Source organism: Odocoileus virginianus, chromosome 15 (assembly GCF_023699985.2).
Source record: "Odocoileus virginianus isolate 20LAN1187 ecotype Illinois chromosome 15, Ovbor_1.2, whole genome shotgun sequence".
NCBI lineage: Eukaryota > Metazoa > Chordata > Mammalia > Artiodactyla > Cervidae > Odocoileus > Odocoileus virginianus.
The window spans coordinates 40,706,645-40,719,156 of record NC_069688.1 but is presented as its reverse complement, the minus strand read 5'-3'; the positions used below and the strand labels follow the sequence as shown (position 1 = coordinate 40,719,156).

Here is a 12,512-nt window from a genome sequence, read left to right as displayed (position 1 = left end):
TCCATGACTTGTTTACAATAACAACACACTAGTAAATGGTGGAGTGAGGATTTGGACCCAAGTATTTCTGGTTATTCTTTGTTCCTATTCACTGCTGGGACTTTCTGGAGGCAATGCCTTTATTCAAAGAAATAGTCAAATGGGAGAATATTAGATGCTATGGCAAGGTAAACAGGGAGTGGGTCTGCTCAGCTTTTGTCACTCAACTTAAACATACCAGTAACTTTCTATTTTCTTATAGAAAGCCTAATCAAAATCCTTGGGAAGATTGGAAACCTGTATTAGATTCCCTTAAACCACATACATGCTGATGAATATTTATTTAAAATATTTTGAAGAAAAATTATTTATTAGAATTCCTAGGTCTACAGTGTGACTATAGAATGTTTAAAGTCTTAGCCAAGCCAGCAACTTTTATTCACAACAGATTGGTTTGGTGAGAGGAGATGCATGGTGAGTTTGAACAACATGTATACCATCTCCGAGCCTGTACTTCTTCACTGGTTAAACATAAGTAGTAAGTATAGCTCCACGAATCTGAGGTGTCAAAGGAAATAGTGGAAACAAAAGTGCTTTGAGAACTATGACTACGTATAGTCTTATTTATGACAGCAAGAAGGAGCTAAGTGGAAATCAATAGTGAATTGAGTGGAAGAGGATTAGTTTATAATTCATGTAAGCTTGAATCACAGTTATGAAGTTTTAGCATAAATGGAAATGTGCAGGTTATTTAATATCCTTCATCTTATAAATGAAGAAACAAATGCCCAGGGGAAGTAAGTAGTCTACAACCACATCACATTCTTCAGAATATTGTTGAAAATTCTAAAATAAGAATCTGATACCATAGGACGAGACAGGATCAGTGACTAACTTTTCTTTGAGTACCTACTGTATATCAGGCACTGTTTTAGGTGCTAGAAGTGTGTCGGTGAATGAAATAGTTTTCATTTCTACTGTGCAAAATCTGATATTCTAATGGAGTCAGGGGCTTACTGGGTAGCTCAGCTGGTAAAGAATCCACCTGCGATGCATGAGACCCTGATTCAATTCCTAGGTCAGGAAAAGCCCCTGAAGAAGGGATAGGCTACCCACTTCAGTATTCTTGGGTTTCCCTGGTGGCTCAGACTGAATTCTCCTGCAATGAGGGAGACCTGGATTCACTCCCTGGGTTGGGAAGATCCCCTGGAGGAGGGCATGGCAACCCACTCCAGTATTCTTGCCTGGAGAATCCCGTGGACAGAGGAGCCTGCTGGATTACAGTCCGTGGAGTCCCAAAGAGTGGTACTGAGCGACTAAGCACAGCACAGCAAATGGGGTCAGATAAAAAAATTAGTTTGTATAAACAAACAAATCAGTCAGGTGCTAATTGTTTTAGAGAAGTTAAAATAGACAATGTGGTGAGGATGCCAAGGTTTTTGATCTGAATAACTGAGTGAATAGGGATATAATTTTCTTTGATAGGTCAAGATGTGACTGTGATGGTTGGGATGAGAATGGAAAGAAATGGTTAGTTCCTGTTTTGGTCATGTGAAATGTTAAATAATAATCAGGCATCTAAATGGTGCTAATGGAGTGGAAGTCTGAAGGTTAGAGGTTGGAGGTAAACATTTGAGAGTTTTCATCACATAGACAACTTCCAAGCCACAGAGGTTTTTTTTTGTAAAAAAATGGATAATTTGTTCTTAAATGTAAAGGGTTTTCTTTAGTCAGGTTGCTGTGTGAGGAGAGTGGTTCCAACATGTCTTAGCTTGTCCCCACAAGCTAAAGCCATCTGAAGACGCTCAGCCATAGGCCAGCAAACCATCACCATAGCAACAGTGTCTTGTCAAAGGGGATAGGGAACCTCTTCTCAAATTTGAGGCTTCAGTCATGGCTGACCGTTTAATATGAAGGTCCTCATGACCACACTGTTATTCCTTTTGCTGTGTGCTGTGCTAAGTCACTTCTAATCATGTCCGACTTTTTGCGACCCCATGGACTGTAACCCAGCAGGCTCCTCTGTCCGTGGGATTCTCCAGGCAAGAATAATGGAATGGGTTGCCATGCCTGTCTCCAGGGGATCTTCCCAACCCAGGGAGTAAACCCAGGTCTCCCGCATTGCAGGAGGATTCTTTACCATCTGAGCCACCAGGGAAGCCCAAGAATACTGGAGTGGGGAGCCTATCCCTTCTCCAGGGGAACTTCCGAACCACATCTCTTACATCTCCTGCGTTGGCAGGCGGGTTCTTTACCGCTAGAGCCACCTGAAAACGACAGTGAAATCACTCAGTCGTGTCCAACTCTTTGCGACCCCAGGAACTTATACAGTCCTTGGAATTCTCCAGGCCAGATACTGGCATGGGTAGCATTTCCCTTCTTCAGGGGATCTTCCCAACCCAGAGATCGAACGTTATTACTTTTATTAAGGCCCAAATGTGTGCCTCAAATCCATTCAACAACCTTTGCAGTGAGAAGGGCCTAGTGGCCTGTTTGAAGAAATGGGTTTTCATTAATGCATGATGTGTCCAAATACCCCCAACTTCCCAGTTGAACTTAGATTTGACAGTGGCTTCATAATTCTATATTTTAGTTCTGTAAAGCCACTATTCAATTTAGATTTTCTTATCAAAATTATCTTGGGAGCCTATTTTTGTGTGTCTTTTAATTTTTGTGTTTTAGAAAATTTATTTTTTATTGCTTTCACAATAATCTTTACTTAGTACTCTGGGAGCAATTACTATATCTTTCCCAAAGGAATTTGCTCTTAGATAAAAAATTCTTTTAATTTAGAGGAAGAAATAGTGAGGCCAGAGATTACTGACTTCAGATACTCAAATGAAGTCTATGTGTGCCCTAAAAGCTCTTATTGCCCCCAAATACCCAATGTTTTAATGTTCTACCTTTGGAGAATAATTTGTTAGTCCAATGCTGGATTTTCCTTGTAATTCTTTTTTATTTTATTCTTTCTTTTTTATTTTATTCTTTACAGTAAAAATATACAAGCATATTATAGAAAAGTTAAAAATACAGAAAATCACCAAGGAGAAAAAAAAATCATTTGTTATTTCTCACTCAAAGATAAATAACATTCACGCGGGTGGAGAGGGAGGTGGGAGGGGGGACCGGGATGGGGAATACATGTAAATCCATGGCTAATTCATTTCAATGTATGACAAAAACTACTGTAATGATGTAAAGTAATTAGCCTCCAACTAATAAAAATAAATGGAAAAAAAAATAACGTTCACGTGAATATTCATCTTATGTAACTTTTAAAATAAAATAAAACTATTGAATATACTGTCTTCTTAAATAGTACCTTTTTCTGATCGCAAATATACTACAGAAAATTTAGAAAATCCATAAGTGCAAAAAAAAAAAAAAAACCCAGAAAAATTTAAATCACTTGTATCCCATTCTCTGAGGTGACTATTATTATAAACTTTACTACATTTTTAATGAACGTCTGTATTATATATGTTTACATCTGTATGTTATATGGTTTGTGGCTTTTTTGTTTTTTGACCTTATCACGAGACCTGTGGGATCTCAGTTCTTTGATGAGATAAAGGATCGGACTCAATGTCCCCTGCAGTGGGAATGCAGAATCTTAGCCACGGGAAGCCACCAGTCCAGTGAAGTTGCTCAGTCATGTCCGACTCTTTGCGATCCAATGGACTGTAGCCTACCAGTCTCCTCCACCCATGGAATTTTCTAGGCTAGAGTACTGGAGTGGTTGCCATTTCCAAGGAATTCCCTAATTATGCAATTTTTGTTAAAGCTTTGCAACTTGATTTTTCCACAGAACTTCATTTTGAAAGGTTACTGCTGCGGCCATGTGTCACTCTGGGAGTTGTGACCTCTGGAGGAGAGAATTTCAATCTGGGGTCAAAGACGAGGCTTGAGTACTTGGAGCTTTTGGTGTAGCAAAGTTTTATTAAAGTATAACAGAGATAGGGAAAGCTGACACCAGAAGGGGACAGTAAAATGCCCTCTTGCTAGTTTTTAGCAAGGCATTTTATGTCAATTGTGCGTGCGTGCGTGCTAAAGTTGCTTCAGTCGTGTCTGACTCTGCGACCCCATGGACTGTAGCCCAGCAGGCTCCTCTGTCCTTGGGATTCTTCAGGCAAGAATACTGGAGTGGGTTGCCATGCCCTTCTCCAGGGGATCTTCCTTGACCCATGGATCAAACCTGTGTCTCCTGTAGCTCCTGCATTGCAGGCAAATCCTTTTTGTCTGTTAGCAAGCTGCTAATCAGATAAGAGAGGCACCTCAAGGCTGAGGGAGTTTCACCAGGCCCCTCTCCCACAATATGCATTTTTGAGATAGAATGGCACAAGATATGTCATCCCCAAACATAAAACAATTGGAATGAATGCTGGTTTGTTGAGCCATTATCAGCCCAAGGTTTGAGAAGAGGAAAAAAAGGCTAGTCTTAGCAGAACTGGTTTAGCCAACAGAGAAGGGAAAAAAAATGTCTGCCACTTGCAGTTTATTTCCTCCTGCCGCTTGGGGACCTCTGGCCTTCCTACCTGTTACCCTCTCATTATGTGATTTTATCTATTATTGATTATTCTGCTACACAATCATTTTAACAGCTTTGTGGCATTACATCATATGGTTGCAATATGCAGTTGTCTGCTAGGATGTAAGTATTTATGTGCAGTGCATGGTTTCATGCAAGAGACCTTTTTAATTTTACATGAAATTAAAATGATTATCTTTAAAAATTTTATGCAAAGTAAATCAGTAAGATAAGGCTATCAAGGTCATTGTTAAAGGAAAAATAAGTAGGAAAATAACAAGTTTTTAAGATACAGGTGTGAAAGGATTAGAGCAGTTCCCAAGATTGTTGATTATGCATATGTGAGCGTAAGAGTGTGATCAAGGCATTATATTTAAAGATTATTCGAGAAGTATTGAAAAATGTGAAAGCACTGTGTATTTTGTACCATATGGTTTTACACACATATTTATAGATACATATTAGAACAGACACAGGTATAGATATAGACCATCATCACCAAATTTTTAAGGTTTATGGAGGTCATATTTTCAGTGTACAGACTATTTCAAATTGGCACTGATCATAGAGGCCTGAATGGAAGAACACCCTCAGTATTCATTTTTTTGGAGACTAGCAGACTGGAAACCAGCAAGCCAGGGTCCTGCATTTTACACAATAGTATGATTTTTTGAGAGGGTTAATGATGCCTTTTTCATGGTGAAGCTCATAGAGCAATACCACCTGCCACAGAGATATTTTGGGACTTGTTAAAACTTTGGGTTTCTGGAGCCTATCCTAAAGCAAATAACTCAAATTCTCAGGTGTAACACACTGCCCAGGTGATGTGTATGGAAGTCAAAGCAGTATTAGAATGACTGGGAATTCAGCAAATGAAGAAAAAAAATGCCTTTGAGCATTAGGGATTTTTTTTTCTTCTTATTTATGTCTCTGGCACCTAGAACAGTGCCCATGGGAGGTGATATTTATATGTTTATTACATTGACTGTAAGGTAACAGAGTTAGAGAAGGCAAGGTTCAGAAGAAGGGAGATTGGCACTTTACAGGAACAGACCACCTTTAATGAGGCGAGAAGGGGCAGCAGTCAGATTAGCGAGCTGCTGTGCTTATCCAAGAAAAGAGCAAGTACATATAGGCATGTATGTGGAAAGTTACTGTCTTAAGGGGGCCTGTTCTTTTCCAAGTTTGTTCGGAGTAGTTATCTCTTAAATGGCTGGGGTAAGGAATTTTGGAGATAGACCAGAGGCTGGACCAGCTGGGAGCTGGGCATAATCAACCTTAATGTCCATTTTTTTCTTCGGGTGAGAGAGTTCTTTGTTTTGCATAGAATGGTGGGGAGGACCTGAAGGGGAGTTTTAACTCCAGGCTATTTTGAGCCATGTAACTTTCCTCCATTGACCATTTAAACAAACACTTGTAATAAGTTCTTGCCTTATACTATAATGTGTTTCTGCAAACCATCTTTTGACAACATTTCAAATAAATTTTCATAATCTCTGTGATAATGACTTGCATACAGTAGGAACTTGATGAATGTTGATTACATGAATGAGTAAAATAATGTGTAGTTACACCTAATCATTCTTAACTTCAGAATAGTGGGTAACACCAATAACCTAGTATGGTGCCCTTTGTCCCTGAAAGTATCAAAACTGGAAGTCAAACTCCCTGCATTTAATATATGTCAAAATTTCCACATGTCCATGAGTGAACCACTGCTTAGCCCTACTGACTTCAGCTTTGAAATCTGTAAAGTAAAGGAAGTTGTGAGATTCAGTGAGATAATATCCATGAAGTCACTTTGGAATCAATTAAGTACTTTGCAAATGTAAGTTATCATTCTTATCTTCTCCATCAAGGTTGTCCCCAACAAGAACTTTTTCACCTGCCTCAGTTCTTGGGGGAGCAAGCCACTGCTCATTTCCCTGTGGCAAGCTTGAGCAAGATTGCATTTTAACAAATTTATGAATGTTTGAAATTCTTTTTTTATAATGTTATTTGGTTGTTTTTTGGGTGTGCTGGGTCTTTATTGCTGCGCAAGCTTTTCTCTGCTTGCAGCGAGTGGAGGCTACTCTCTAGCTGCGGGGCTCAGGTTACTCCGTGGTGGCTTCCCTTGTTGTGGAGCACGGGCTCTGGGACACACGGGCTCAGTGGCTGTGCCACGTGGCTCCCAGGCCCTAGAGCACAGGCTCAACTGTGGTGCATGGGCTTAGTTGCTCTGAGGCATGTGGGATCTTCCTGGACCAGGGATCGAACCCGTGTCTCCTACAGGTGGATTCTTTACCACTGAGCCACCAGGGAAGCTCCTGTTTGAAATTCTTAAGGGACAGGAATGGCAAATAAGTTGACCCATGTTCACATTTCACCTCTGGCATCCAAGGTCAACATCGCTAAAGGATTGTTGTTCTCTAGTTCTTATGTGCTCAAAAGTGACCTTACAAGTTTCTCCGCACAGTGCCACAGTAGTACTTCCGTAGAACCTGTTCGCCCTCTCTGATATAGGATAAGTCTATATAAAAATTTGTACTATTAGATTTGAATATGAACATATTTTTTAAAGATATGAGATTATCTTGTATAAGAGAAGGATGTAGACATACATACATTGTAATATTGTATGTATATAGTGTATACATATATATATATATAGATGTATGCATCATATGTATCATATGTGAGATAATACTGAGTATAACATAGGAGTGTGAGTGAGTGAGTGAGTGTGTGTGTGTGTGTGTGTGTGTGTGTGTGTGTGTGTAAAATAAAGAGAGACCAAGAGGCTATTAAGGTCATGTTTTTAGGTTAGGCCTTGAAAAATCACAATAAAATCTTCTGAAAGGAATCAAAAGAAGACTAAAAATTTTATGTAGGTCTCCCAAGTCTCACCAAATGTTATAACTAAAGTTTCAGTCTCAGTAGCTAAACCAGAGTTTCTGTTTTATTGTTGGGGAGACCCTAGCTGGAATCTTACCTCTTTGGAACAGGATACAAGTCTGAAAGACTTGGATAATTGAGCTTTGTAGTGAGCTGGATGTAGTAATTAAATGAGATCTTAATTTAGTTCCCTTAAGGTGCAAATTCCAGCAGTCTTTTGGAATGCTGTCTCAACCATATCCCTTAGTATCTTACTTGAATATTTCATGTCCTAAGTGATTTCTTCCCTTCAAAACAAAAAACAAAAAACTGGTCCACTATTAATTTGCTAACTAGTGTTAGATGTTAGATATGCAGAATCCCTGATCTCCCAAACTTCAGATAAGTGTTTCTCCAAGGTGCTCCCATAGTACACTTCATTTCCACTATTAAAATACTTACCACATTATGCTATAATTGCCTGTATCTCCAATTGAAGTACAGACTCCCGTGGGACAAGGCTGATTCAGTCTAACATCCCTGTTGATTAAACCAGAGGTTGTCAAGCTTTTTCTACTTTGGATCAGATTGTAAAACACTAGGATTTGAGGATCATACAGTTTCTGTTTCAACTGCTCAACTTGCTGATGGAGTGTGAAAGCAGCTGATTGGGTATGACTGTTTTCATGAAAACAGGAGATGGGTTGAAATTTGCCCACTATTGTTTGGCATGTGGTCAGTGCTCAATGATTTTTATTATTAGTAGTAGTGGTATATTAATTTAGTTGAATTAATAAATGAAAATCTAATGAACTATGATATCTGCTGTCATGGATCTTACATTCTAGCAGGAACTAGAACAATTACAATATAGTATGAAAAGTTCCCACATATTATGGAAGCCCAGAGATTTGGAATCCTATGAAACTGGAGGAAGGGATTAGAAAAGTCTTCCTGAAAGGGATAGATATGAAATTCCATTTTGAAGGAAACAAAAAATAGAAGTAACACGCAGAAGATGAGGGAGGGAAAGGGTGTTCTAGGCTAAAGGAATAGCACCTGTGCAGAGGCCGAGAGGCATGGAAATCTATGACACATTTGGAGATCCGCAGGTAGTTCCTTATGGGAATTTTACCTCTGGAAGATGGTGTTGCAATTTAGTTCCTCCACCTGCGCTCTAACCTCCTTGTCTTATCCTTTGGGACCAGCTCCATCCTTTTTTCTTTATTCTCTCTCCTACTGGTTCTTTCATCTTAGTAGATAAACATGCTCGAGAATTTTCTATATTTAAAACTACCGTTTCCGTTTCTACTGTCACTGCTACCACAACCATCACCGTCTTAACTAAAACCACCATCCCCACGTCCATCATCACTTACACCACCACCACCACTGCCTCAGCATCTATCTACATCACCACCTTTGCTGCCTCTGCCACCTCCACCATTTTCATCATCTCCAAGACCACCACGACTGCTACCCTCTACCCTTTTCACATCTACCATCTTCACCATCACCTCTGCCACCTCCTAATCACCTCTGCTTACCTTCACCACCATTGCCGTATCCACAGTGAAACCTTCCTTTAGTCCTCTGTCCTTTTAAATCAGTCATGACATCTTTCTGTTTCATAGACAACCTTTTTTTTTCATGATGAAATGCCATTAAAAAAAACCATACACTTATTTATTTATATGTATTATTTTTGGCTGCACTGGGTCTTTAATGCTATGTGTGGGCTCTCTCTAGTTGTGGTGAGAAGGGGCTACTCTTCATTGTGGTGCACGGGCATCTCATTGTGGTGGCTTCTCTTGTTGTGGAGCATGGGCTCTAGGTTTCAGACTGGTGGGCTCTAGAGCACCAGCTCAGTAGTTGAGGCACACAGGCTCAGCTGCTTCTCAGCAAGTGGAATCCCGCCAGACCAGGGATCGAACCCATGTCCCCCATATCGGCAGTCAGGCTCCCAACCACTGGACCACCAGGGAAGTTCCCACAGACAAACTTCTTGAAAGAAGATTATGTACTTGCTTTTTCCTGTCTCTCTCATTTTCTGTTCAGTCAACTAGAATCTGATTTCTATTCTCATTGCTCCATTAAAATTATTTGAAATAAGGTCACTATTTACCATGATCATTATATTGCCACATTCAGTGGACCCTTTGACACTTAACATATTTGATCTCTCAGTATCAAGTGGGCTTTGTATGGGCTTTGTAACACTAAAATTTCTGGTTGCCTCCTAATTTTCCTCCTTTCAGCTTTCTCTAAGGCTCCTTGTCATCCCTGTCAGTTATTCCTCAATGTGGAAGTTTTCCTTGGATATCTGCTGATCTCACAATCTTTAGTCAACTGTGTATGTAATCTCTCACACTCAGTTCCTACATCCGGTAAGAACAAGACGATTTGCCGGAAGTGAGCAGGAAGGCTTGGGAAAGAGGGGAATGTTTAGCGTAGGTGCTGGGAGAAAGAAGAAGAGCGGACTAAGAGATGCTGGTCAGGGCATGGAGCCCTGCCGAAGCTGCAGATCTTAAATTTGTGGTGTCTTCAAACCACGCAGTTGTAGATTTTTTACCCCAGCATCCTAAGAATAAGAGAGAAAAAAAATTGATTAGTGAATGTGTGGCTAAAAAAGAGGGTAAAATTCCTAAATAATTTCCTTATAGTCTTAACTGGGACTGTCCCCTCAACTGACATATCCTAAGATAGTTGAAAATGTATGCCTGTCAAAAAACACGGACCTCTAACCATTTTGTTGTTAAATCAACACATTCTTCTTGTTTGATATAATGATTCTTTATTCTCCCCATCCTTCATTTTCAAAGATGTTGTAAAATCTGTACTTATTTTTAAAAATTAATGCCAAATAGAGTTAGATTTGTCTAGAGGCCTAAGTGTGATATCTGTAGACTTTCTTAAGATGACTTTGCAACACCAAATCCTGAAGCGATGAAACAAATTTGATGTATGCACTGCAGCTGTATCTGACTCCCCCCAAAAGAGGCTCCTTTATATTTTCAGGACTGGGTCTAAACTAGTTTATTTTTAACTAGAATTCCTATTTGACCACACATGGATAATTGCATGGCTGAATTCATATGTTATTTGGTTTTCCATTTCATTTTTTCTGCTGCAAGATCCTTGCATATGATACTTAAAATGACAAAGTCAGAGAAAATTCTATTTTGGAGAAAATCCAAACATTTTAACATGGTCTTTCATTAGTGGTCCCCTGTCTATCTCTGCAGCCTCAACTTTCCGTTCCTCCTAACCTCACAGCATATGTTGCAGCCACATTGAATTACTTCCAAGTCCTCAAACATGCCGCACCCTCCTTGCCATCTTGTTCTTGAACATGCTGTTCATTCACAGTGGGTTATATAACTAATGCCTGTGAGTTCTTCAAAGCTTCACACTGGGAAGTCCTCCCTGACACTCTAATATTAACTGTGTCATAGGACTGAATATGTCACATAACTCCATCTTCGTTGCTCCTGCTAGATAGTAAGATCCTTGAATACTGTATTTTAAAAAATTGTATTTATTCATTTTTGGCCATGCTGAGTCTTCGTTGCTGCTTTTGGGCTACAGTCTAATTGATGTGCTCCACCTTCTCAGTGCAGTGGCTTCTCTTGTTTCGGAGCACAGGCTCCAGGGCGCATGGGCTTCAGTAGCTGCAGCACACAGGTTGAGTTGCCCCAGAGCATGTGGAATCTTCCCAGACCAGGAATCGAACCTGTGTCCCCTGCAGGCAGATTCTTAACTGCTGGACCACCAGGGAAGTCCCAAAGGCTCTGTTTTTGTCCTTATATACCTAGTGCTTAGCACAAGACTTGACAATGGAAGACTTTCAATTATTGTTATTTGGTTGAATGAATGAATGAAATTACTCTCTGTGCTCCATTTTTTGGGGGTGGGACTGAAAAATGAAAATTTAATGTTGCAGGAAAAGCAGATGCTTAGGGAGTGGATTCCAGCAGGGGGGCACCACCCTGTCCCTGGTCTTGGGCTAGCGATGCAGAAGCAAGGAGTGCAGGGCCCGGCACACAGATGTGTACCCCAGAAGGCTCAGGTGCAGGTAGTCATACGTGTCACGGTGGCTGATGGTACCATCTGGGTGCACCAAGCCAGGATCTGCATCCAGGAAGTGAGCCCGTAGGTGGCCAACCAGAGCTGCCCAGTACGGGCTCAGTCACCCGTCGGTTTTTCTCTTGAAGTGGGTTGGGGCGCTGGCCCCGAGTAAGCAGGCCCAGCACCATGAGCCCATGCCTGGGGCTGCCGCCGCGTTCACCAGTTGCACTATGGCCTTGATGCCGCCAGTCACCTGCTCTGAGGTGTGCCGGCGGTTGTTGGTACGCACCCAGACCACCACCGTCTAGGGGCGGAGGTGTTCCAGCTCCCGGTTCCGTTCTCCCGACACCACAGTCCATGCTGCGTGCTGCCACCGCCAATGCCAAAGGTAAGTGCATGCAGAGCGGCAAACAGCTCCCGCCAGATCGCCCCACTGGTCCGTGAGCTGGACCAAGGAGTCCCGGATGAAGAAGACTTCAGGTTCCTCATCTTTGCTGTCGGCTACCATGGTGCGGCTTCCTTGAGAGCTCAATTGGTAAAGAATCCGCCTGCAATGCAGAAGGCCCCGGTTTGATTCCTGGGTCGGGAAGATCTGCTGCAGAAGGGATAGGCTGCCCATTCCAGTATCCTTGGGCTTCCCTTGTGTCTCAGCTGGTAAAGGATCCGCCTGCAATGAGGGAGACCTGTGTTCGATCTCTGCTTTGGGAAGATCGCCTGGAGAAGGGAAAGGCTCCTCACTCCAGTATTCTGGCCTGGAGAAGTCCATGGGGTCGCAATGAGTCGGACATGACTGAGCGACTTTCACTTTCACGATGGGGCAGGGACATCCGGCGCACGTGGTGCACGCTGTGTGAGCTTGCTTGCTGGCTGGGTTCCTTTCTCCACTAGTCTTGGGGCCTCAGCTCCTTCACTTAGGAGGGGAGGTGGGACTGGGAACCCTCGCTTCCCCCACGGCGGCCTCACAGTGGGCTCATCTGGCGCTTCCTGCCCCAGGCGGGTCACTCTGGGGGTCACTCTGGGGCGGCGGCTGGCTCACCCTGGGAGAGTGTGGGGGTCCATTTTTCTTTTTAAATCACATTACTCT

The 12,512-nt window shown here is 41.8% G+C and overlaps 1 pseudogene; it reads right to left on the bottom strand.

The window, feature by feature from the left end:
• Positions 1-11,316: 11,316 nt before the first annotated feature.
• On the bottom strand, positions 11,317-11,936 carry LOC110126610 (platelet-activating factor acetylhydrolase IB subunit alpha1 pseudogene; annotated as a pseudogene).
• Between the last annotated feature and the right edge of the window lie 576 nt (positions 11,937-12,512).